The sequence below is a fragment of the Aquarana catesbeiana genome, linkage group LG02 (assembly GCF_042186555.1).
Source record: "Aquarana catesbeiana isolate 2022-GZ linkage group LG02, ASM4218655v1, whole genome shotgun sequence".
NCBI lineage: Eukaryota > Metazoa > Chordata > Amphibia > Anura > Ranidae > Aquarana > Aquarana catesbeiana.
Genome location: NC_133325.1, coordinates 492,490,830 through 492,514,635, shown reverse-complemented (window position 1 = coordinate 492,514,635; position 23,806 = coordinate 492,490,830).

Below are 23,806 nucleotides of genomic sequence, written 5' to 3'. Positions count from 1 at the left end.
CTTGTAGTTTTCGCTTAACACTGTGAGGAGGACACACTACACCAACTTGTAGCTTTATTAGCTGAACATTGTGTAGAGGTCTCCCTACACTAACTTGTAGCTTTAGCTGAACACTCTGCAGAGGTCTCACTACACTAACTTGTAGTTTTAGCTGAACAGTATGAGGAGGACGCACTACACTAACTTATAACTGTAGCTGAACACTATGAATTGGATGCACTACACTAACTTGTAGTTTTCGCTGAACACTGTGAGGAGGACACACTACACCAACTTGTAGCTTTAGCTGAACACTGTGCAGAGGTCGCACTTCACTAACTTGTAGTTTTCGCTGAACACTGTGAGGAGGACACACTACACAAACTTGTAGCTTTATTAGCTGAACACTGTGCAGAGGTCTCACTACACTAACTTGTAGCTTTAGCTGAACACTGTGCAGAGGTCTCACTACACTAACTTTTAGTTTTAGCTGAACACTATGAGCAGGATGTACTACACTAACTTGTAGTTTTAGCTGAACACTGTGAGGAGGACACACTACACTAACTTTTAGCTTTAGCTGAACACTGTGCAGAGGTCGCACTACACTAACTTGAAGTTTTCGCTGAACACTGTGCAGAGGTCACACTACACTAACTTGTAGTTTTAGCTGAACACTGTGAGGAGGACGAATTACACTAACTTGTAGCTTAAGCTAAACACTGTGCAGAGGTCTCACTACACTAACTTGTAGTTTTCGCTGAACACTATGAGGAGGACGCACTACACTAACTTGTAGCTTTAGCTGAACACTGTGCAGAGGTCGCACTTCACTAACTTGTAGTTTTTGCTGAACACTGTGAGGAGGACACACTACACCAACTTGTAGCTTTAGCTGAACACTGTGCAGAGGTCTCACTACCCTAAGTTGTAGTTTTAGCTGAACACTATGAGGAGGACGCACTACACTAACTTGTAGTTTTCGCTGAACACTGTGAGGAGGACACACTACACCAACTTGAGCTTTAGCTGAACACTGTGCAGAGGTCACACTTCACTAACTTGTAGTTTTCGCTGAACACTGTGAGGAGGACACACTACACCAACTTGTAGCTTTATTAGCTGAACATTGTGTAGAGGTCTCCCTACACTAACTTGTAGCTTTAGCTGAACACTCTGCAGAGGTCTCACTACACTAACTTGTAGTTTTAGCTGAACAGTATGAGGAGGACGCACTACACTAACTTGTAGTTTTCGCTGAACACTGTGAGGAGGACACACTACACCAGCTTGTAGCTTTAGCTGAACACTGTGCAGAGGTCACACTACACTAACTTGTAGTTTTAGCTGAAAACTGTGAGGAGGACGCACTACACTAACTTGTAGCTTTAGCTGAACACTGTGCAGAGGTCGCACTACACTAACTTGTAGTTTTAGCTGAACACTGTGAGCAGGATGCACTACACTAACTTGTAGTTTTAGCTGAACACTGTGCAGAGGTCTCTCTACACTAACTTGTAGTTTTAGCTGAACACTATGAGGAGGACATACTACACTAACTTGTAGTTTTAGCTGAACACTATGAGGAGGACGCACTACACTAACTTGTAGTTTTCGCTGAACACTGTGAGGAGGACACACTACACCAACTTGTAGCTTTAGCTGAACACTGTGCAGAGGTCGCACTTCACTAACTTGTAATTTTCGCTGAACACTGTGAGGAGGACACACTACACCAACTTGTAGCTTTAGCTGAACACTGTGCAGAGGTCACACTACACTAACTTGTAGTTTAAGCTGAACACTGTGAGGAGGACGCACTACACTAACTTGTAGCTTTAGCTGAACACTGTAAGGAGGACACACTACACAAACTTGTAGCTTTATTAGCTGAACACTGTGCAGAGGTCACACTACACTAACTTGTAGTTTTAGCTGAACACTGTGAGGAGGACGAATTACATTAACTTGTAGCTTAAGCTGAACACTGTGCAGAGGTCTCACTACACTAACTTGTAGTTTTCGCTGAACACTATGAGGAGGACGCACTACACTAACTTGTAGCTTTAGCTGAACACTGTGCAGAGGTCGCACTTCACTAACTTGTAGTTTTTGCTGAACACTGTGAGGAGGACACACTACACCAACTTATAGCTTTAGCTGAACACTGTGCAGAGGTCTCACTACCCTAACTTGTAGTTTTAGCTGAACACTATGAGGAGGACGCACTACACTAACTTGTAGTTTTCGCTGAACACTGTGAGGAGGACACACTACACCAACATGTAGCTTTAGCTGAACACTGTGCAGTGGTCGCACTTCACTAACTTGTAATTTTCGCTGAACACTGTGAGGAGGACACACTACACCAACTTGTAGCTTTAGCTAAACACTGTGCAGAGGTCACACTACACTAACTTGTAGTTTTAGCTGAACACTGTGAGGAGGACGCACTACACTAACTTGTAGCTTTAGCTGAACACTGTGCAGAGGTCGCACTACACTAACTTGTAGTTTTAGCTGAACACTGTGAGCAGGATGCACTACACTAACTTGTAGTTTTAGCTGAACACTGTGCAGAGGTCTCACTACACTAACTTGTAGTTTTAGCTGAACACTATGAGGAGGACGCACTACACTAACTTGTAGTTTTAGCTGAACACTATGAGGAGGACGCACTACACTAACTTGTAGTTTTCGCTGAACACTGTGAGGAGGACACACTACACCAACTTGTAGCTTTAGCTGAACACTGTGCAGAGGTCTCACTACACTAACTTGTAGTTTTAGCTGAACACTATGAGGAGGACGCACTACACTAACTTGTAGCTGTAGCTGAACACTGTGCAGAGGTTGCACTACACTAACTTGTAGTTTTCGCTGAACACTGTGAGGAGGACACACTACACCAACTTGTAGCTTTAGCTGAACACTGTGCAGAGGTCGCACTACACTAACTTGTAGTTTTCACTGAACACTGTGAGGAGGACACACTAGACCAACTTGTAGCTTTAGCTGAACACTGTGCAGAGGTCTCACTACACTAACTTGTAGTTTTAGCTGAACACTGTGAGCAGGATGCACTACACTAACTTGTAGCTTTAGCTGAACACTGTGCAGAGGTCTCACTACACTAACTTGCAGTTTTAGCTGAACACTATGAGGAGGACGCACTACACCAACTTGTAGCTTTAGCTGAACACTGTGCAGAGGTCGCACTTCACTAACTTGTAGTTTTCGCTGAACACTGTGAGGAGGACACACTACACCATCTTGTAGCTTTATTAGCTGAACACTGTGCAGAGGTTTCACTACACTAACTTGTAGCTTTAGCTGAACACTGTGCAGAGGTCTCACTACACTAACTTGTAGTTTTAGCTAAACACTACAAGGAGGACGCACTACACTAACTTGTAGTTTTTGCTGAACACTGTGAGGAGGACACACTACACCAACTTGTAGCTTTAGCTGAACACTGTGCAGAGGTCGCACTTCACTAACTTGTAGTTTTCGCTGAACACTGTGAGGAGGGCACACCACACCAACTTGTAGCTTTAGCTGAACACTGTGCAGAGGTCTCACTACACTAACTTGTAGTTTTAGCTGAACACTATGAGGACGATGCACTACACTAACTTATAACTGTAGCTGAACACTATGAATTGGATGCACTACACTAACTTGTAGTTTTCGCTGAACACTGTGAGGAGGACACACTACACCAACTTGTAGCTTTAGCTGAACACTCTGCAGAGGTCTCCCTACACTAACTTGTAGTTTTAGCTGAACAGTATGAGGAGGACGCACTACACTAACTTATAACTGTAGCTGAACACTATGAATTGGATGCACTACACTAACTTGTAGTTTTCGCTGAACACTGTGAGGAGGACACACTACACCAACTTGTAGCTTTAGCTGAACACTGTGCAGAGGTCGCACTTCACTAACTTGTAGTTTTCGCTGAACACTGTGAGGAGGACACACTACACAAACTTGTAGCTTTATTAGCTGAACACTGTGCAGAGGTCTCACTACACTAACTTGTAGCTTTAGCTGAACACTGTGCAGAGGTCTCACTACACTAACTTTTAGTTTTAGCTGAACACTGTGAGCAGGATGTACTACACTAAATTGTAGTTTTAGCTGAACACTGTGAGGAGGACACACTACACTAACTTTTAGCTTTAGCTGAACACTGTGCAGAGGTCGCACTACACCATCTTGTAGTTTTAGCTGAACACTATGAGGACGATGCACTACACTAACTTATAACTGTAGCTGAACACTATGAATTGGATGCACTACACTAACTTGTAGTTTTCGCTGAATACTGTGAGGAGGACACACTACACCAACTTGTAGCTTTAGCTGAACACTCTGCAGAGGTCTCACTACACTAACTTGTAGTTTTAGCTGAACAGTATGAGGAGGACGCACTACACTAACTTATAACTGTAGCTGAACACTATGAATTGGATGCACTACACTAACTTGTAGTTTTCGCTGAACACTGTGAGGAGGACACACTACACCAACTTGTAGCTTTAGCTGAACACTGTGCAGAGGTCGCACTTCACTAACTTGTAGTTTTCACTGAACACTGTGAGGAGGACACACTACACAAACTTGTAGCTTTATTAGCTGAACACTGTGCAGAGGTCTCACTACACTAACTTGTAGCTTTAGCTGAACACTGTGCAGAGGTCTCACTACACTAACTTTTAGTTTTAGCTGAACACTGTGAGCAGGATGTACTACACTAACTTGTAGTTTTAGCTGAACACTGTGAGGAGGACACACTACACTAACTTTTAGCTTTAGCTGAACACTGTGCAGAGGTCGCACTACACTAACTTGTAGTTTTCGCTGAACACTGTGCAGAGGTCACACTACACTAACTTGTAGTTTTAGCTGAACACTGTGAGGAGGACGAATTACACTAACTTGTAGCTTAAGCTAAACACTGTGCAGAGGTCTCACTACACTAACTTGTAGTTTTCGCTGAACACTACGAGGAGGACGCACTACACTAACTTGTAGCTTTAGCTGAACACTGTGCAGAGGTCGCACTTCACTAACTTGTAGTTTTTGCTGAACACTGTGAGGAGGACACACTACACCAACTTGTAGCTTTAGCTGAACACTGTGCAGAGGTCTCACTACCCTAAGTTGTAGTTTTAGCTGAACACTATGAGGAGGACGCACTACACTAACTTGTAGTTTTCGCTGAACACTGTGAGGAGGACACACTACACCAACTTGAGCTTTAGCTGAACACTGTGCAGAGGTCACACTTCACTAACTTATAGTTTTCGCTGAACACTGTGAGGAGGACACACTACACCAACTTGTAGCTTTATTAGCTGAACATTGTGTAGAGGTCTCCCTACACTAACTTGTAGCTTTAGCTGAACACTCTGCAGAGGTCTCACTACACTAACTTGTAGTTTTAGCTGAACAGTATAAGGAGGACGCACTACACTAACTTGTAGTTTTCGCTGAACACTGTGAGGAGGACACACTACACCAGCTTGTAGCTTTAGCTGAACACTGTGCAGAGGTCACACTACACTAACTTGTAGTTTTAGCTGAACACTGTGAGGAGGACGAACTACACTAACTTGTAGCTTTAGCTGAACACTGTGCAGAGGTCGCAGTACACTAACTTGTAGTTTTAGCTGAACACTGTGAGCAGGATGCACTACACTAACTTGTAGTTTTAGCTGAACACTGTGCAGAGGTCTCACTACACTAACTTGTAGTTTTAGCTGAACACTATGAGGAGGACGTACTACACTAACTTGTAGTTTTAGCTGAACACTATGAGGAGGATGCACTACACTAACTTGTAGTTTTCGCTGAACACTGTGAGGAGGACACACTACACCAACTTGTAGCTTTAGCTGAACACTGTGCAGAGGTCACACTACACTAACTTGTAGTTTTAGCTGAACACTGTGAGGAGGACGCACTACACCAACTTGTAGCTTTAGCTGAACACTGTGCAAAGGTCGCACTACACTAACTTGTAGTTTTAGCTGAACACTGTGAGCAGGATGCACTACACTAACTTGTAGTTTTAGCTGAACACTGTGCAGAGGTCTCACTACACTAACTTGTAGTTTTAGCTGAACACTATGAGGAGGACGCACTACACTAACTTGTAGTTTTAGCTGAACACTATGAGGAGGACGCACTACACTAACTTGTAGTTTTCGCTGAACACTGTGAGGAGGACACACTACACCAACTTGTAGCTTTAGCTGAACACTGTGCAGAGGTCGCACTTCACTAACTTGTAGTTTTCGCTGAACACTGTGAGGAGGACACACTACACCAACTTGTAGATTTAGCTGAACACTGTGCAGAGGTTTCACTACACTAACTTGTAGTTTTAGCTGAACACTATGAGGAGGACGCACTACACTAACTTGTAGCTGTAGCTGAACACTGTGCAGAGGTTGCACTACACTAACTTGTAGTTTTCGCTGAACACTGTGAGGAGGACACACTACACCGACTTGTAGCTTTAGCTGAACACTGTGCAGAGGTTGCACTACACTAACTTGTAGTTTTCACTGAACACTGTGAGGAGGACACACTAGACCAACTTGTAGATTTAGCTGAACACTGTGCAGAGGTCGCACTACACTAACTTGTAGTTTTCACTGAACACTGTGAGGAGGACACACTAGACCAACTTGTAGCTTTAGCTGAACACTGTGCAGAGGTCTCACTACACTAACTTGTAGTTTTAGCTGAACACTGTGAGCAGGATGCACTTCACTAACTTGTAGCTTTAGCTGAACACTGTGCAGAGGTCTCACTACACTAACTTGTAGTTTTAGCTGAACACTATGAGGAGGACGCACTACACTAACTTGTAGTTTTTGCTGAACACTGTGAGGAGGACACACTACACCAACTTGTAGCTTTAGCTGAACACTGTGCAGAGGTCGCACTTCACTAACTTGTAGTTTTCGCTGAACACTGTGAGGAGGACACACTACACCAACTTGTAGCTTTAGCTGAACACTGTGCAGAGGTCTCACTACACTAACTTGTAGTTTTAGCTGAACACTATGAGGACGATGCACTACACTAACTTATAACTGTAGCTGAACACTATGAATTGGATGCACTACACTAACTTGTAGTTTTCGCTGAATACTGTGAGGAGGACACACTACACCAACTTGTAGCTTTAGCTGAACACTGTGCAGAGGTCGCACTTCACTAACTTGTAGTTTTAGCTGAACACTATGAGGAGGACGCACTACACTAACTTGTAGTTTTAGCTAAACACTATGAGGAGGATGCACTACACTAACTTGTAGCTTTAGCTGAACACTGTGCAGAGGTCGCACTTCACTAACTTGTAGTTTTCGCTGAACACTGTGAGGAGGACACACTACACCAACTTGTAGCTTTAGCTGAACACTGTGCAGAGGTCTCACTACACTAACTTGTAGTTTTAGCTGAACACTATGAGGACGATGCACTACACTAACTTATAACTGTAGCTGAACACTATGAATTGGATGCACTACACTAACTTGTAGTTTTCGCTGAACACTGTGAGGAGGACACACTACACCAACTTGTAGCTTTAGCTGAACACTGTGCAGAGGTCGCACTTCACTAACTTGTAGTTTTCGCTGAACACTGTGAGGAGGACACACTACACAAAATTGTAGCTTTATTAGCTGAACACTGTGCAGAGGTCTCACTACACTAACTTGTAGCTTTAGCTGAACACTGTGCAGAGGTCTCACTACACTAACTTTTAGTTTTAGCTGAACACTGTGAGCAGGATTCACTACACTAACTTGTAGCTTTAGCTGAACACTGTTCAGAGGATGCACTACCCTAACTTGTAGCTTTAGCTGAACACTGTGCAGAGGTCGCACTACACTAACTTTTAGTTTTCACTGAACACTGTGAGGAGGACACACTACACCAACTTGTAGCTTTAGCTGAACACTGTGCAGAGGTCTCACTACACTAACTTGTAGTTTTAGCTGAACACTATGATGACGATGCACTACACTAACTTATAACTGTAGCTGAACACTATGAATTGGATGCACTACACTAACTTGTAGTTTTCGCTGAACACTGTGAGGAGGACACACTACACCAACTTGTAGCTTTAGCTGAACACTGTGCAGAGGTCGCACTTCACTAACTTGTAGTTTTCGCTGAACACTGTGAGGAGGACACACTACACAAAATTGTAGCTTTATTAGCTGAACACTGTGCAGAGGTCTCACTACACTAACTTGTAGCTTTAGCTGAACACTGTGCAGAGGTCTCACTACACTAACTTTTAGTTTTAGCTGAACACTGTGAGCAGGATTCACTACACTAACTTGTAGCTTTAGCTGAACACTGTTCAGAGGATGCACTACCCTAACTTGTAGCTTTAGCTGAACACTGTGCAGAGGTCGCACTACACTAACTTTTAGTTTTCGCTGAACACTGTGAGGAGGACACACTACACCAACTTGTAGCTTTAGCTGAACACTGTGCAGAGGTCGCACTTCACTAACTTGTAGTTTTCGCTGAACACTGTGAGGAGGACACACTACACAAAGTTGTAGCTTTATTAGCTGAACACTGTGCAGAGGTCTCACTACACTAACTTGTAGCTTTAGCTGAACACTGTGCAGAGGTCTCACTACACTAACTTTTAGTTTTAGCTGAACACTGTGAGCAGGATGCACTACACTAACTTGTAGCTTTAGCTGAACACTGTTCAGAGGATGCACTACCCTAACTTGTAGCTTTAGCTGAACACTGTGCAGAGGTCGCACTACACTAACTTGTAGTTTTAGGCTATGTAGAAGACTCCTGCGCTGTCAGAGGAATCCTATACTAAGGGAGTACTGCTGCAACACACAATAAACTGCTCCAGAACAGATCAAAAAAAAATATTAGTAATAAGGGGGTAGTGGCTGCGCTGTAATAGGGGGGAAGGGGGAGGAATGAGGATCGACAGGGGGGTGGGGCTATGCTAAAAAATAATAAAAGTCATGTGACCGTGGTGAAATAAGGCAAACTCAACTATGGGTGTATAATCAAATACAAAAATATAAAAGTATAAGCACAAACACAATATCTGTATATATATAAAATAAATATATATATACCAGCAAAAATCATATGCAAGGATAGGTGAATCTACTAGGAAAAAGGCATAAATCCAAAGTCTATCATGATAACATAAGAAATACCTCCAATAACATTACTAAAACCTTGTCTGTAGCACAAATATAAAATGATCAACAAATAAATCCACACATGAAATAATAAATAATGTGAATACAAAGTGAAAAACGGTGTCCATAAACAGTAGTCCCAGTGATTGGTGTTGGTGTCCCGCCAACACTTGGCGAAAAAAATACCATAAAAATAAAAAATGATAATAGTAAAAAATGACACAAACTAACAGCAGTCCCACCACCAAATTTAACAATCCTGGATGTGAATACGATGTTGAATGAATCAGGGGAAAGGAAGAACCAGTGTGCTGACAGGTGGGGGCACCTTCGTGTTCCCAGGCCCCTTACCTTACGGCTGTAAGGTATACAGCATATGCCAAAGAAGCTCCACAGGCGGGGGGGTTCAGCAATACCGCAGATAACGTTGATTGATGTTGCCGTGTATCATATATGAAAAAACAAAGAGCGAATGCTACATAGTATGATACCGTTTGGTTTACAGGCACAGGTGGGAGAGAGGAGAGGGGGGTTTGCACTCACTTTTAGTCAATGAGCGCACGCCTCAACCCACGAACGCCGAGCTCGTATAGTCCCAAGTTCTGGATCATCTGAGGGACTCTCCCCGCTTTCAAATCCACCACCCGTTATGCAGAGTTGTTTACATTTAAAAACAGCTGGGGGGTAAAACATCCACGAGCGCCGAGCTCGTCACGTCCAGCTAGTGTGTGGCAGCGTCCCGTGCTCCACACTAGCTGGACGTGACGAGCTCGGCGCTCGTGGATGTTTTACCCCCCAGCTGTTTTTAAATGTAAGTGTACGAGTTTTAGAGATATTTTAATAAAGTATGTGTTAGATGGGATTATGCTATGTGCGGTTTCTGTTTTTTATATACCGCACTAAACAACTCTGCATAACGGGTGGTGGATTTGAAAGCGGGGAGAGTCCCTCAGATGATCCAGAACTTGGGACTATACGAGCTCGGCGTTCGTGGGTTGAGGCGTGCGCTCATTGACTAAAAGTGAGTGCAAACCCCCCTCTCCTCTCTCCCACCTGTGCCTCTAAACCAAACGGTATCATACTATGTAGCATTCGCTCTTTGTTTTTTCATATATGATACACGGCAACATCAATCAACGTTATCTGCGGTATTGCTGAACCCCCCCGCCTGTGGAGCTTCTTTGGCATATGCTGTATACCTTACAGCCGTAAGGTAAGGGGCCTGGGAACACGAAGGTGCCCCCACCTGTCAGCACACTGGTTCTTCCTTTCCCCTGATTCATTCAACATCGTATTCACATCCAGGATTGTTAAATTTGGTGGTGGGACTGCTGTTAGTTTGTGTCATTTTTTACTATTATCATTTTTTATTTTTATGGTATTTTTTTCGCCAAGTGTTGGCGGTACACCAACACCAATCACTGGGACTACTGTTTATGGACACCGTTTTTCACTTTGTATTCACATTATTTATTATTTCATGTGTGGATTTATTTGTTGATCATTTTATATTTGTGCTACAGACAAGGTTTTAGTAATGTTATTGGAGGTATTTCTTATGTTATCATGATAGACTTTGGATTTATGCCTTTTTCCTAGTAGATTCACCTATCCTTGCATATGATTTTTGCTGGTATATATATATTTATTTTATATATATACAGATATTGTGTTTGTGCTTATACTTTTATATTTTTGTATTTGATTATACACCCATAGTTGAGTTTGCCTTATTTCACCACGGTCACATGACTTTTATTATTTTTTAGCATAGCCCCACCCCCCTGTCGATCCTCACTCCTCCCCCTTCCCCCCTATTACAGCGCAGCCACTACCCCCTTATTACTAACTTGTAGTTTTAGCTGAACACTGTAAGCAGGATGCACTACACTAACTTGTAGCTTTGGCTGAACACTGTGCAGAGGTCTCACTACACTAACTTGTAGTTTTAGCTGAACACTATGAGGAGGATGCACTACACTAACTTGTAGTTTTCGCTGAACACTATGAGGAGGACACACTACACCAACTTGTAGCTTTAGCTGAACACTGTGCAGAGGTCGCACTTCACTAACTGGTAGTTTTCGCTGAACACTGTGAGGAGGACACACTACACCAACTTGTAGCTTTATTAGCTGAACACTGTGCAGAGGTCTCACTACACTAACTTTTAGCTGTAGCTGAACACTGTGCAGAGGTCGCACTACACTAACTTGTAGTTTTAGCTGAACACTGTGAGCAGGACACACTACGCTAACTTGTAGCTTTAGCTGAACACTGTGCAGAGGTCTCACTACACTATATTGTAGTTTTAGCTGAATACTGTGAGGATGACGCACTACACTAACTTGTAGCTTTAGCTGAACACTGTGCAGAGGTTGCAGTACACTAACTTGTAGTTTTAGCTGAACACTGTGAGCAGGACACACTACACTAACTTGTAGCTTTAGCTGAACACTGTGCAGAGGTCACACTAAACTAACTTGTAGCTTTAACTGAACACTGTGAGGAGGACGCACTGCACTAACTGTAAATAGTCTAGCTGCCTGACTGTGGTACTAATAGGATCAAAAGAACACCAGCAATTTTCTTCAGGTAGCTGTAAATACTGTAACAAGACAAGCCTGCCTGTCAGTAGGAAGATAACAGGAACAGATCTAGCTAAACTCAATACAGTGTATATATATATATATATGCAACACCTGGGATGCATATATGTACGCAATACACTGTGAGTGCAGCTAACTCACTGACTGTCCTGCCTAATCTAGCTAACTCAAATGAAGTGACACTGTCTCTCTCTCTCTCTAAGCACACCGGAACACACTACACAGGGCCGCCGTGCAGGCGGCCTTATATAGTGTGGGGCATGTTCTAAACCCCCTGAGCCATAATTGGCCAAAGCCACCCTGGCTTTGGCCAATTACAGCTCTCTCTACCGACGGCGCTGTGATTGGCCAAGCATGCGGGTCATAGTGCATGCTTTACCAATCATTAGCCAGCAATGCACTGCGATGCCGCAGTGAATTATGGGCTGTGATGCGCCACACGAATTTGGCGCGAACGCCCCATATCGTTCGCAATTCGACAAACGATCGAACAGCCGATGTTCAAATCGAACATGGGTTCGATTAGAACACGAAGCTCATCCCTAGTCCTGATGGTCGAGAGTCTAATGCCCTGTACACACGGTCGGATTTTCCGATGGAAAATGTCCGATCGGAGCGTGTTGTCGGAAATTCCGACCGTGTGTGGGCTCCATCGAACATTTTCCATCGGATTTTCCGACACACAAAGTTGGAGAGCAGGAGATAAAATTTTCCGACAACAAAATCCGTTGTCGGAATTTCCGATCGTGTGTACACAAATCCGACAGACAAAGTGCCACGCATGCTCAGAATAAATAAAGAGATGAAAGCTATTGGCTACTGCCCCGTTTATAGTCCCGACGTACGTGTTTTACGTCACCGTGTTCAGAACGATCGGATTTTCCGACAACTTTGTGTGACCGTGTGTATGCAAGACAAGTTTGAGCCAACATCCGTCAGAAAAAATCCTAGGATTTTGTTGTCGGAATGTCCGAACAAAGTCCGACCGTGTGTACGGGGCATAATTGTTCTGTGTGTGCTGGGACATTCCTTCTGTATGCAGAGCAATGTAATGTGATTATCTAAGTGTTGTATGCATTTGATTGTTGGACCTTTTAATGAATCAGATTTTAAAACATTGTTTATATTTCAGAATGGAATCCTATCCCTGAAGAACATAATTTGTAAAAATAATTTTGAAATGTGTTCAATCCCTTAGCTGAACGAAACAACAATCGAGCTGTATGGTTGCAGGTTGACAATCAGTTGTTGAGGATTTGTATCACATTGTGTTATAACTTTCATTGAAGGAATTCTTATGCCGCGTACACACGGTCGGACTTTACGGCGGACTTTGCCCGGCGGATTTTTCAACGTACTTTCCGACGGACTTTGTGAATGAACGGACTTGCCTACACACAATCCACCAAAGTCCGTCGAATTCGTACGTGATGACGTACGACCGGACTAAAACAAGGAAGTTCATAGCCAGTAGCCAATAGCTGCCCTAGCGTGCCTTTTTGTCCGTCGAACTAGCATACAGACGAGCGGACTTTTCGACCGGACTCGATTTCAACGGATAAATTTTAAACAAGTTTAAAATCTAAGTCCGTCCAACTTTTGAGAAAACAAAGTCCGCTGGAGCCCACACACATCGAATTGTCCGACGAAATCCAGTCCGCCGGGCAAAGTCCGCCGTAAAGTCCGCTCGTGTGTACGCGGCATTACATGCGTTTTAAACATCTTATGTAATTATATGTGAAGATGCTCCATTTATATATTGAGTTAAATTTTAATTGTATATATTAAAAAAAAGATATTTTAATTCAACTTTGATAGTAGGTTGCCTTCAATGTCTGATTATGAGTATTTTCAATTTTATCAGTATAAGGTGAGGGAATGGTGACAACTTCACCCAGAGCCACACAAATCTATTATTTCAAAACTAAATCTAGTAGAAAGTACAAGAATATTTGAATACATCAGATTTATGTGGCTCTAGAATTAATTTCTAACAGAAATATGTGTTTCGCAAATAAAGTAAGGGGGTGGTATATGGAGAAGGATGTTCCAGATCCATCCTTTTAAAATAATATTTTGGCAATTATTGCAGGAATAAAAAAAAAGAGAAGGCCATACTAGCAACAATACTTTTGTTTATTGAATCTTCAGGCCCACCAAGCAAAACATCTGGATGAAAAAGTCATTTTTTGCAGAACAAATGTTTAATGCCATATTAAGATATCTAGTAACTGGAAGGTCATTTGACTCTGAATTTTGCCATGGGCATTTTTGTATACTCACTAAAAATATATTCTTGTCATTCCAGGTTTCACTTATTAAGGATCATAATGGGTACATTTAATCTGTTTTTCATATTATATATTTAAATACGTGTTATAAAGAGTATTTTTGTTAATAAGTTTAATTTAAAAAAATGTAAATGGTAAAACATGGCAAAAATAATGTGATAAATATGATTTTGCCCTTTATTAAAGAAAAACAAGGCTTTACTAACAATAATACATCTGCTTGTTGAATCTTCGGACCCTTTTAATTGCCAAACAAAACATCTGGATGCAAAAGTTAGTTTCTTCAGAACAAACGCTCAATGCCAAACTAAGATATCTAGTAACTAGGAGGTCATTTAACAATCTGAATTTTGCCATAGGCATTTCTGCACAGTCACTAGAAACGTCTTCATTAATAATTGAAGCATGGCATGGCAAGCATTTGATAGGTATATTTAATTTGTTTTTCATATAATATTTTTAAATAGAGATTACAAAGAGTACTTTTATAAAGAAGTGTATTAAAACAAAAATTACACGGTAACAATGAGATAAAGATTAATTTAACCTTAAAATGTATTTAAACCCAAAATGTATTTTTGGCATGATGCTAAGACATTACTTTGCATTAGCAGCAGAGTTGTCAACAAGCTCATTTGGTTGGCTTTTCAACTGCTTATTTGATAAACCTGATAGGCAGTCCAAAGGCCAACGGAAGACCCCATACAGCAGGCTGACAATACTAATTGCAGGGAAGTGCTCTAGCCTTGTCAAACTGAAACAGGAAGTGCTTTTACTAGCCGGATCTCCAGGTGAAAAAGTTGCAAAATATACACAAAAAAATGCTTAAAGTGAACATTCACTTAAAAATAAAAAAATGCTAATTTTCTTCCTCCCTTTTCCTCTATCAAATTTACTTTTTCTTTTTCTTGGGTGGGGGGGGGGCTGGCACCTTTTTGTAACTGGTACCCATTCCATGTTCCTCATTACTTGCAAAGGTGACAATGATGTCAGCTTGGCATGCCCTGCCACCTGCCACCTGCAAACTCCTGGGGTGTGTGACCTGTAGGCTGCAGAATCAGTCCCATAGTGCTGAAAATCATTGTACATGCACAGTAAGGAGCTGGTTGTGAGACCTCAGGAAGTCACAGCCATTCCCATATCCAAGAGGGTGGCACCAGAGAGCTAAAGCCCAGAGTAGAATTTGCTCCAATAAAGGCAGCACTGGAGTCTATGGGCTGGCAAGAGTCTATTTTTTAAATTCAATATAACGAAAGAAGAGTTAGTTGGTTTTACACTATGGCGAGTTTTTCTTTTTGGGTACTTTCTGCTGAGTGGTGACCCTATGAGAGTATTTGGACATCATTCTGGCTTCATTTCACCTGGAGTGAGATGCATTGAAAAGTTACCATCGGTCTTCCTCTTAGAATAAAGGCCCTGGCTGGGTTTAAGCCGCAAGCTCTTAAAGCTTGCCATCTGGTAAGCAGGTTTTTCATGTGGTGGAGGTGTACTCACAGTGTAATGGAATATTTTAAAGCTTTTCCTATAAGCAAATAATTCTGTTGTGCTGAAAAGCACAATTATAGCTCTCTTGTATAATGATGGGAAAGCGGGCTTTTATATCTCCAAGTAACACAGACAGACCCTGGTATCATGTTGAGCTTAGCCAAATCCTCCTGAATAGGCCCTGCTGTCTTTATTTATAGTGTAAAACATGAATAACAAAGGAAGGCGGTGGCTTCACAATCAGCCAATCAGACACTTGTATTCCTTCAAAAGAACCAATCAGACACATGTATATATTCAAATAGAATTCCAGTAGTGACGTGTTCAAATGGTTATGTGCAGGGCCATGTGGGCAGTTTCCTGTTGAGACACAATGTGCCTCACATTGTGAACACTACAAACAGGGCTCTGATCACGACCATGTGCACATTCCCACCGCTACCATTGATGCGAAGCATACTCTACTATAGCTCAGTGAGCCATAATTTTGTATGGTTATGCTATTGTTCTCATGTACGTGACATGGGATCCCAGATATGTTTGCTAGGACCATAGATGCAGTCACCATGAGGTGGCTAGTCTCTTGGTGAGGCATAAGCGAAATCCCTTAAAGGGCAAACAGATCTGTCTTGTCCATGGGAAGGTTTCCGCAACCAACGGTCTTTCACCAACGTCTGTATGTGCAAATATGCTTGCATGAGCATATTGCAGCAAAACTGACACGGGGGGGCATCTGACAACATACATAAAAATTTCCACAGCAGCCCCTCCTCTTTGTCATATGCTCCCATGTGTTCCTCGATGAATCTTGATCTTCTTCTTACACCTGGAAATGAGTCTGCCTTTATGGCCCATATGAGTTCATAACATGGCTTGACTTGTCTTCAGGAGGGATGACTTAAAGGGAGGACATGATGTGGTGAGCTGTAGTAATCTCCAGTCAGTCTGGAATCCTCTGTGTCTGGTACATGGGCTGGGCTTCGGGGCATCTCATGTCAGTAAGGAAGATATGGTCATCTGCTCCGGCTCTGTTTACTCATCCAATCAGGCAACAGGAGCACCTCATTACGGCATATAGAAGAAATAAAAAACAAAAACAACATGAGTATATATACCCCTACTTCCTTCAACCATGATCCGATTAAAAATAAAAAATCCTCAAAGATTCCCAGACCCTTAAAAGGATTCCAACCTTCACTGGCTATAGCTCTTGCTTTGCCTTGCAGGGATCTAACCTTATCCATATGGGCCTGAACTTTATCACTAGTATTTTCGATCCAGGTACAACAATCTTTTCCTATAAATTCACAAAAACCCTCCTTGGATGGCAACAGATAATCAAGGGCCATCTTTTCCTGTAATCGAAGGATCTTCATCTGTCATTGTTCCTGTGAAATCTCTCTTAAAGCTTCAACGGTTTCATTGAACATCCCATCCACAATGGATGAGACATTGTTCAATCCTTCCCATCGGTCCAAGCAGGAAACCATGCCCAGACCTGGTCGGGGTTGGTGAACAATTCCTTTCTAGCTTTTCCTGCCATTCTTACCCTTTCTCGTGCCATCAGATCCTCAAGATCAGCCACAGCATAAGATGCTGGGGATGAGTTTCACCAGGAAGCATGAACCTCTTGCATTAGGGGGAATTTACCTTATAAATTGTAGAAATGCATAAGAAGTAGTAGGAGCCTGTTAGAGCCACATAAGAGGAATTTCTCTGATGGTTATGGGCTCTGAGTAGTAACAGAATAGACTGGGGGATTTCTCCCTCTGTCTGAACTGCACACCCCTCCTTCCAACAGATGTAATCTGGTCTAGGGGGTGTTTCTACAAAGGCAGGAGGGGGTTTATTGGTAAGATTACCTTTTATACTTTCCTTACAGGTGGTGGTTCCCACAAAAACATCCCCTTTACCAAACTAAAGTTTAAGCACACTTGTGGGCTACATAGTTGTCCCAATACCCAGACTGACAAGAACCAGAGCTATTGTTAAAACTATAACTAATTTTACCCTCTAGGAATGTATCGTTAATTTCTACTGACAAGTGTCTGGAGTTTTTACTAGTTTTTCTAAATTCCTCATACCAATATGAACATCATATATAGCATGTACCGCTGTCATCGATGGGGTACTAAAGCTCAGTGGAGATTTAGAGTAGATCCAGCAATTGGTCCTGTTCACTTTCTTAGATAGTTGGAGAATACACTCAGCTAAAAATATATATAAACAAAGATACTCCTCATTCTTTGGTGTGGTTGAGCAGCTTCTTACAGTGGCTGGTGTGGATCCAGTTGTCTCGTCCATCAATCTATTTTACAATGACCCAGTCACCTGATTTGAAAGAATGTAAACCGGTTATTGTGTCAGGGTCCCTCAAAAACCCTATGGTGGACCTTTTGAAGTTCACGTTACAGTGACTGCACCTACCCCATCAGCTGAGAATGTAAAGACAACAGCTGCTGAGGAAAGTAAAACCCTGTTTTTGGTTGACCTCCAAACAAACTTTATATGGAGATAACCCAGACATGTGGGAACTCAATGACTGTGGTCACTGCATAACCTGTGTGGCTTACCATCTGGGGTGTAATACCTGGAACCATTGACAAAAAGGTTCTTAGCATCTGGGATGGAAGCCTCCTTCACTAGACTGCTGGTTGCTGATTCAAATTCCATCAAAGAAAGACAGGCATGGAACATGCCTTCCTACTAGGTCACAAACTTAAATTAGAGAGGTTAGTATTGCTATTTTGAAAATTGTCATTCTTACCATTTACCCCCCCCCCCCATTTTCTTCCCTATTACAAACAAGAGGAAGAGACGCAGGGTTTAGAATGGTGCAGAAAAAAAATCCTGAAAAAACGAAAAATGAAACAAGAGCCTATTATACTTTCACCCTCTTTTAGGCATGTGTATTTATGCATGTGTACAGCTATCTACATACACTTTATATGTACATACACTTTCAGGAACTCATTGAACCTGTAAAAGATAAACAAAAGTTATTACCCTATCCTTTATTATTAATCTACAAAGAAAGGCAAACAATACAACTGTAGCATTAGTATTTTTTTACTTTTAATGCCATGTAATGCATAACAGTGACAATGTTATAAATTAGTATTGGGCTTCCTCTACTGGTATACTCTGGAATAGACTTGTTAATCTTTCACATAAGCACACACAGTAAGTGACTTAATGTTTACCTTGTGAAAGGATCTACCTACCCAGAATGCCCACTCACCTACCCATGAACACAGATTGGCTGAACTGCATGCTGGGTAGGATATAAAAAGCTCTGCGCAGCCATTTTCTTTTTCTTCTGGACACATGGCCTGCCTATGAGGATCTGTGAGGAGGTGGTCCAGAGAACCGCAGCCTACATCTGCGGAACGGAACAAATAGCGACTCTGCTTTACACCTGTGTGCTGGAGGAACAGTGCAAATGGATTGGGAAGGATCCAGGGACACCTAACAGAGCAATTTGAAGGTCCCGGTCATCCTGCAGAGCATTGCAGCATGGCAGAGCTGACTGATGGCAGGACTGAGACCAGCGGAACGGAGGCATCCATTCATCTAGGCCCAGTGTGGTGAGAGGGCAGACGCCCACAGTTCTTTGATGCACTTTACACACTTAGACCCTTACCACAGTGTTTGCTGAGGCCTGTAGTTCCACATAGGGGTCTCATTTAAGCAGACTGAGTCTAAGCAGGCCTCAAGCCTATACTCCGCTGAGAACTGATACTGTGCGGTTTACAGACGGCCGTGCTGGAGGCAGCTGCAGGTGTGTTATACAGCAGGAACAGTTTCAATTATTATTCTACACTATTGCTTCACTTGTTAAACCCTTGGATTACAATCACTGCAGTATAATAGCTAGCAGAAGACAGAAGATCAAAGACTACATACTGCATTGTAGGGCCTTGTGTCAAACACAATGACAAAGGACTGCATCATAAAGCAGGAGGAGCTCATCTGCAATTGTATTTTTCTGTGCATATAACTTTGTATTACTGTGTTGGTACAGCGTGCTGGAAGTGGGAAGGTGCCCAGCGTAAAGCCATTGTTCACGCTGAGCACTAGTCCCACTTTTAGACGCATCTACAGGGGATTATCCAAGAAATCTTTATATCCTTATACAGTAAGTTGTAAAAGTTTAGTGTATTGTCACATTACGTTTGTGTGGCAGTGCTGTTACTGTATTTGCTGTTCATACCAGTTTCAGTAAAATTACATTCTGGTTGATTTCAATGTGTAGATGTGTTGTTAATTACTCTGCAGGTGAAGCTACGGATACCCAGGTAATGATAAAAGGTACATTGTTGTGTATTACATATTGTGGGAGTGTCATTAAGTGTTAAGCTTCACACCAACATTGCACCACAGCTGTGTCACAGGGCTGAGCAAATTCATAGGGGGTAAGGATAGCAGAGTACAGGCCCAATCAAACATCAGCAGCTCCTTCGGGGGTCAGTGCTACACGTGGGGGCTCATCCGGGATATCTGTCACTCTGCAATCAAGCCCACCCTCATGAATGCCAAAATGGCACAAATGTGAAATTAGCTGGTAAGACCAAGTTTTATCTGACACACCCAGAGAGGCCAGGTGAAAGCCCTACCGACTCCACACAGGTGAAACCAGCCGAAGCAAAAGTCCTCACCCGGTCACGCTCGGCCGCGGTTGAACCAGAACTCTTCCCAGCCTTAGGGAACTTTGTGGCAAAATGCCAGAAGGGAAATCCTACATACTCTGGAAAAGCATACCAGAAACTCAGTATCTTCTCTGGAAACCGGCCCATACCTCCAGAAGAAGACAGCTTTGAAGAATGGCTGGAACAGACCACACAAGCCCTGGACGAATGGGACATCCCTGAGACTCACAAGAAACAGAGAGTTACAGAGAGACTAAGAGGGCCTGCTTCAGAAGCTATCCAAAATTTGAAGCTCGGAAAGCGAGACTGTGTGGCCCAGGACTACCTAGACATTCTGCAGGATGTATTTGGATGAACAGAGAAAGTTTCCGACCTAATTTATCTATCAATTGCAACACACTTATCAAAATGTGGGAGAGAAGCTTTCAGAGTATGTGAGGCGTTTGGACAAGATCATACATCAGATCTTGTTGAAGAAGGGTCTAGACCCCTGAAAGGTAGATGAAACCCAAGCCAAACAAGTCCTGAGGGGTGTCCAGCCTTTAGACCCTATCATGGTCCAGCTAAGAACCCATCAAGATGGTGGTATCCTGAAATATCCAGACCTGATCCGGACTGTGCATGAAGAGAAGGGCCATCCTTGAGAGGACAAAGGAAAAGATCCAAGGACTAAAATCTGTTGTTGGATTCAGGATGGCTAGTGCAACTGATGGCAACCCTCAGATCGAGCTCCTCAAGATTCAGGTGTAGGGATGAGCTTCGAGTTCGAGTCGAACTCATGTTCTACTCGAACATCGGCTGTTCGCAAGTTCACCAAACAGCAAACAATTTGGGGTGTCCGCGGCAAATTCGAAAGCTGCGGAACACCCTTTAAAAATCTATAGAAGAAATCAATAGTGCTAATTTTAAAGGCTTATATGCATGGTATTGTCATAAAAAGTGTTTGGGAACCTGGGTCCTGCCCCAGGGGACATGGGTCAATGCAAAAAAAAGTTTTAAAAAGGGCCGTTTTTTCAGGAGCAGTGATTTTAATAATGCTTAAAGTGAAACAATAAAAGTGTAATATTCCTTTAAATTTCGTACCTGGGGGGTGTCTATAGTATGCCTGTAAAGGAGCGCATGTTTTCCGTGTTTAGAACAGTCTAACAGCAAAATGACATTTCAAAGGAAAAAAGTCATTCAAAACTACTCGTGGCTATTGATGAATTGTCTGACAATACACAAAAAAGTTAATTGAAAAAAACGGCATGGGATTTTCCCACAGGGGAACCCCGAACCAAAATTTTTAAAAAAAATGATGTGGGGTCCCCCTAAATTCCATACCAGGCCCTTCAGGTCTGGTATGGATATTAAGGGGAAACCCGCAACAAAATTGAAAAAATAAATGACATGGGGTCCCCCCAAAAATCCATACCAGACCCTTATCCGAGCACGCAACCTGGCAGGCCACAGGAAAAGAGTGGGGGACGAGAGAGCGCCCCCCCTCCTGAACCATACCAGGCCACATGCCCTCAACATTGGGAGGGTGCTTTGGGGTCCCCCCAAAGCACCTTGTCCCCATGTTGATGGGGACAAGGGCCTCATCCCCACAACCTTTGCCCGGTGGTTATGGAGGTCTGGAATCTGGAAGCCCCCTTTAACAAGGGGGCCCCCAGATCCCAGCACCCCCCTGTGTGAAATGGTAAGGGTGTACAAAAGTACCCCTACCATTTCACAAAAAAGGTGTCAAAAATGTTAAAAATGACAAGACACAGTTTTTGACAATTCCTTTATTTAAATGCTTCTTCTTTCCATCTTCTTTCTTCTATCTTCTTTCTTCTATCTTCCTTTGGTTTCTTCCTCCATCTTCTTCTTCCTCTGGTTCTTCCTCCGATCCTCAGCTTCTTGCTCCGGTGTTCTTGTCTGGCATCTTCCTCCGCTGCGTCTTCTTCCCTTCTTCGTTCTCGGGCCGCTCCGCATCCAAGATGGGAGGCTCCCGCTGTGTGACGCTTCTCGTCTTCTGGCGGTTCTTAAATTACGGAGGGCAGGGCCACCCGGTGACCCCGCCCCCCTCTGATGACTTCCCTGAGGCTTTCCCCATGACATCAGAGGGGGCAGGGTCACCCGTTACATAAGACGGATTCCTCTGGGAGACTAAGAAGATCTGCGAGAGCAGCTGGCTGAGCTGAAGAACTCAGGAATTATCCGGGAGTCTCGGAGTCCATATGCTTCCCCAATAGTGGTGGTGAGGAAGAAGAATGGGTCATTACAGTTGTGTATTGACTATAGAACACTGAATCGGAGAACCATTCCTGACCAATACACCCCACCTTAAATAGAAGATGCCCTACAGAGCCTGTCAGGGGCGAAGTGGTTCAATGTGCTAGATTTAAAAAGTGGGTACTATCAGATCCCCATGCACCCCAAAGATAGGGAGAAGACCGCTTTCATCACCCCTGTAGGATTCTTCAAATTCAATCGCATGCCGCAAGGTCTGTCTGGGGCCCCTGCCACTTTCCAGAGATTGATGGAGAACACTGTGGGCGACATGAACCTGATTGAAGTGTTGATGTATTTGGATGATGTTATAGTGTTCGGTAGAACACTGGAAGAGCACAAAGAGCGCCTGGAGAAAGTCCTGAAGAGACTTCATGATGAAGGCCCGAAGCTCTCTATGGTAAAGTGCCAATTCTATCAACCCTCATTGAATTACCTAGGCCACATCGTGTCCACCGAGGGAGTGGCCACAGACCCTCAGAAACTAGAAGCTGTCACCTCTTGGCCCCGACCCATGAATGTGACTGAGCTTAGGTCATTCTTAGGGTTCTGTTCGTACTACCGGAGGTTCGTAGAAGGGTTTGCCAAAATAGCTCACCCACTCACTGAGCTGTTAAAGAACCAAGAAGAAGATGGCTTAGACTCAGACAAGCCTGGAAAGCCAAGAGAGGGACCCAGGAAGAAGAAAAAGGCTATCCAAGTACAGTGGACTTCTCAATGTGAAGAAACTTTCAGACAGCTGAAGTGGAGTCTCACTACTGCTCCGGTCTTGGCCTATGCAGACCCTACTAAACCCTACAAACTGCACATGGATGTCAGCCAAGACGGGCTGGGTGGAGTGCTTTACCAAGAACATGATGGGCATTTAAGGCCCATTGCCTATGTGAGCTGAAGTCTAGCACCTGCTGAGAAGAATTACCCCACCCACAAACTTGAATTCCTGGCCTTGAAGTGGGCAGTAGTGGACAAACTAAAAGATTATTTGTATGGTGCGGAATTCGTGATCAAGACGGACAACAACCCTCTCATGTACTTGCTCACCACAGCAAAGCTGGATGCCACAGACCATAGATGGTTGGCTGCCCTCTCGGCATTTACCTTCAGCCTAAAATACCATCCAGGGGTTGGGAACCGAGACGCAGATGCGTTGTCAAGAAGGCCTCACTGTCCCCAGGACCACTCAGAAGAATGGACCCAGCTTACCCCTGAAGGAGTAAGAGCCCTTTGTGAAGGGGCGGAACAACAAGTAAAAGGTGGAGCCAGGGCTGAGGAAGTGGGAGTGTCCAATGCAGGGGTGCCCAAGTGCTATTGTG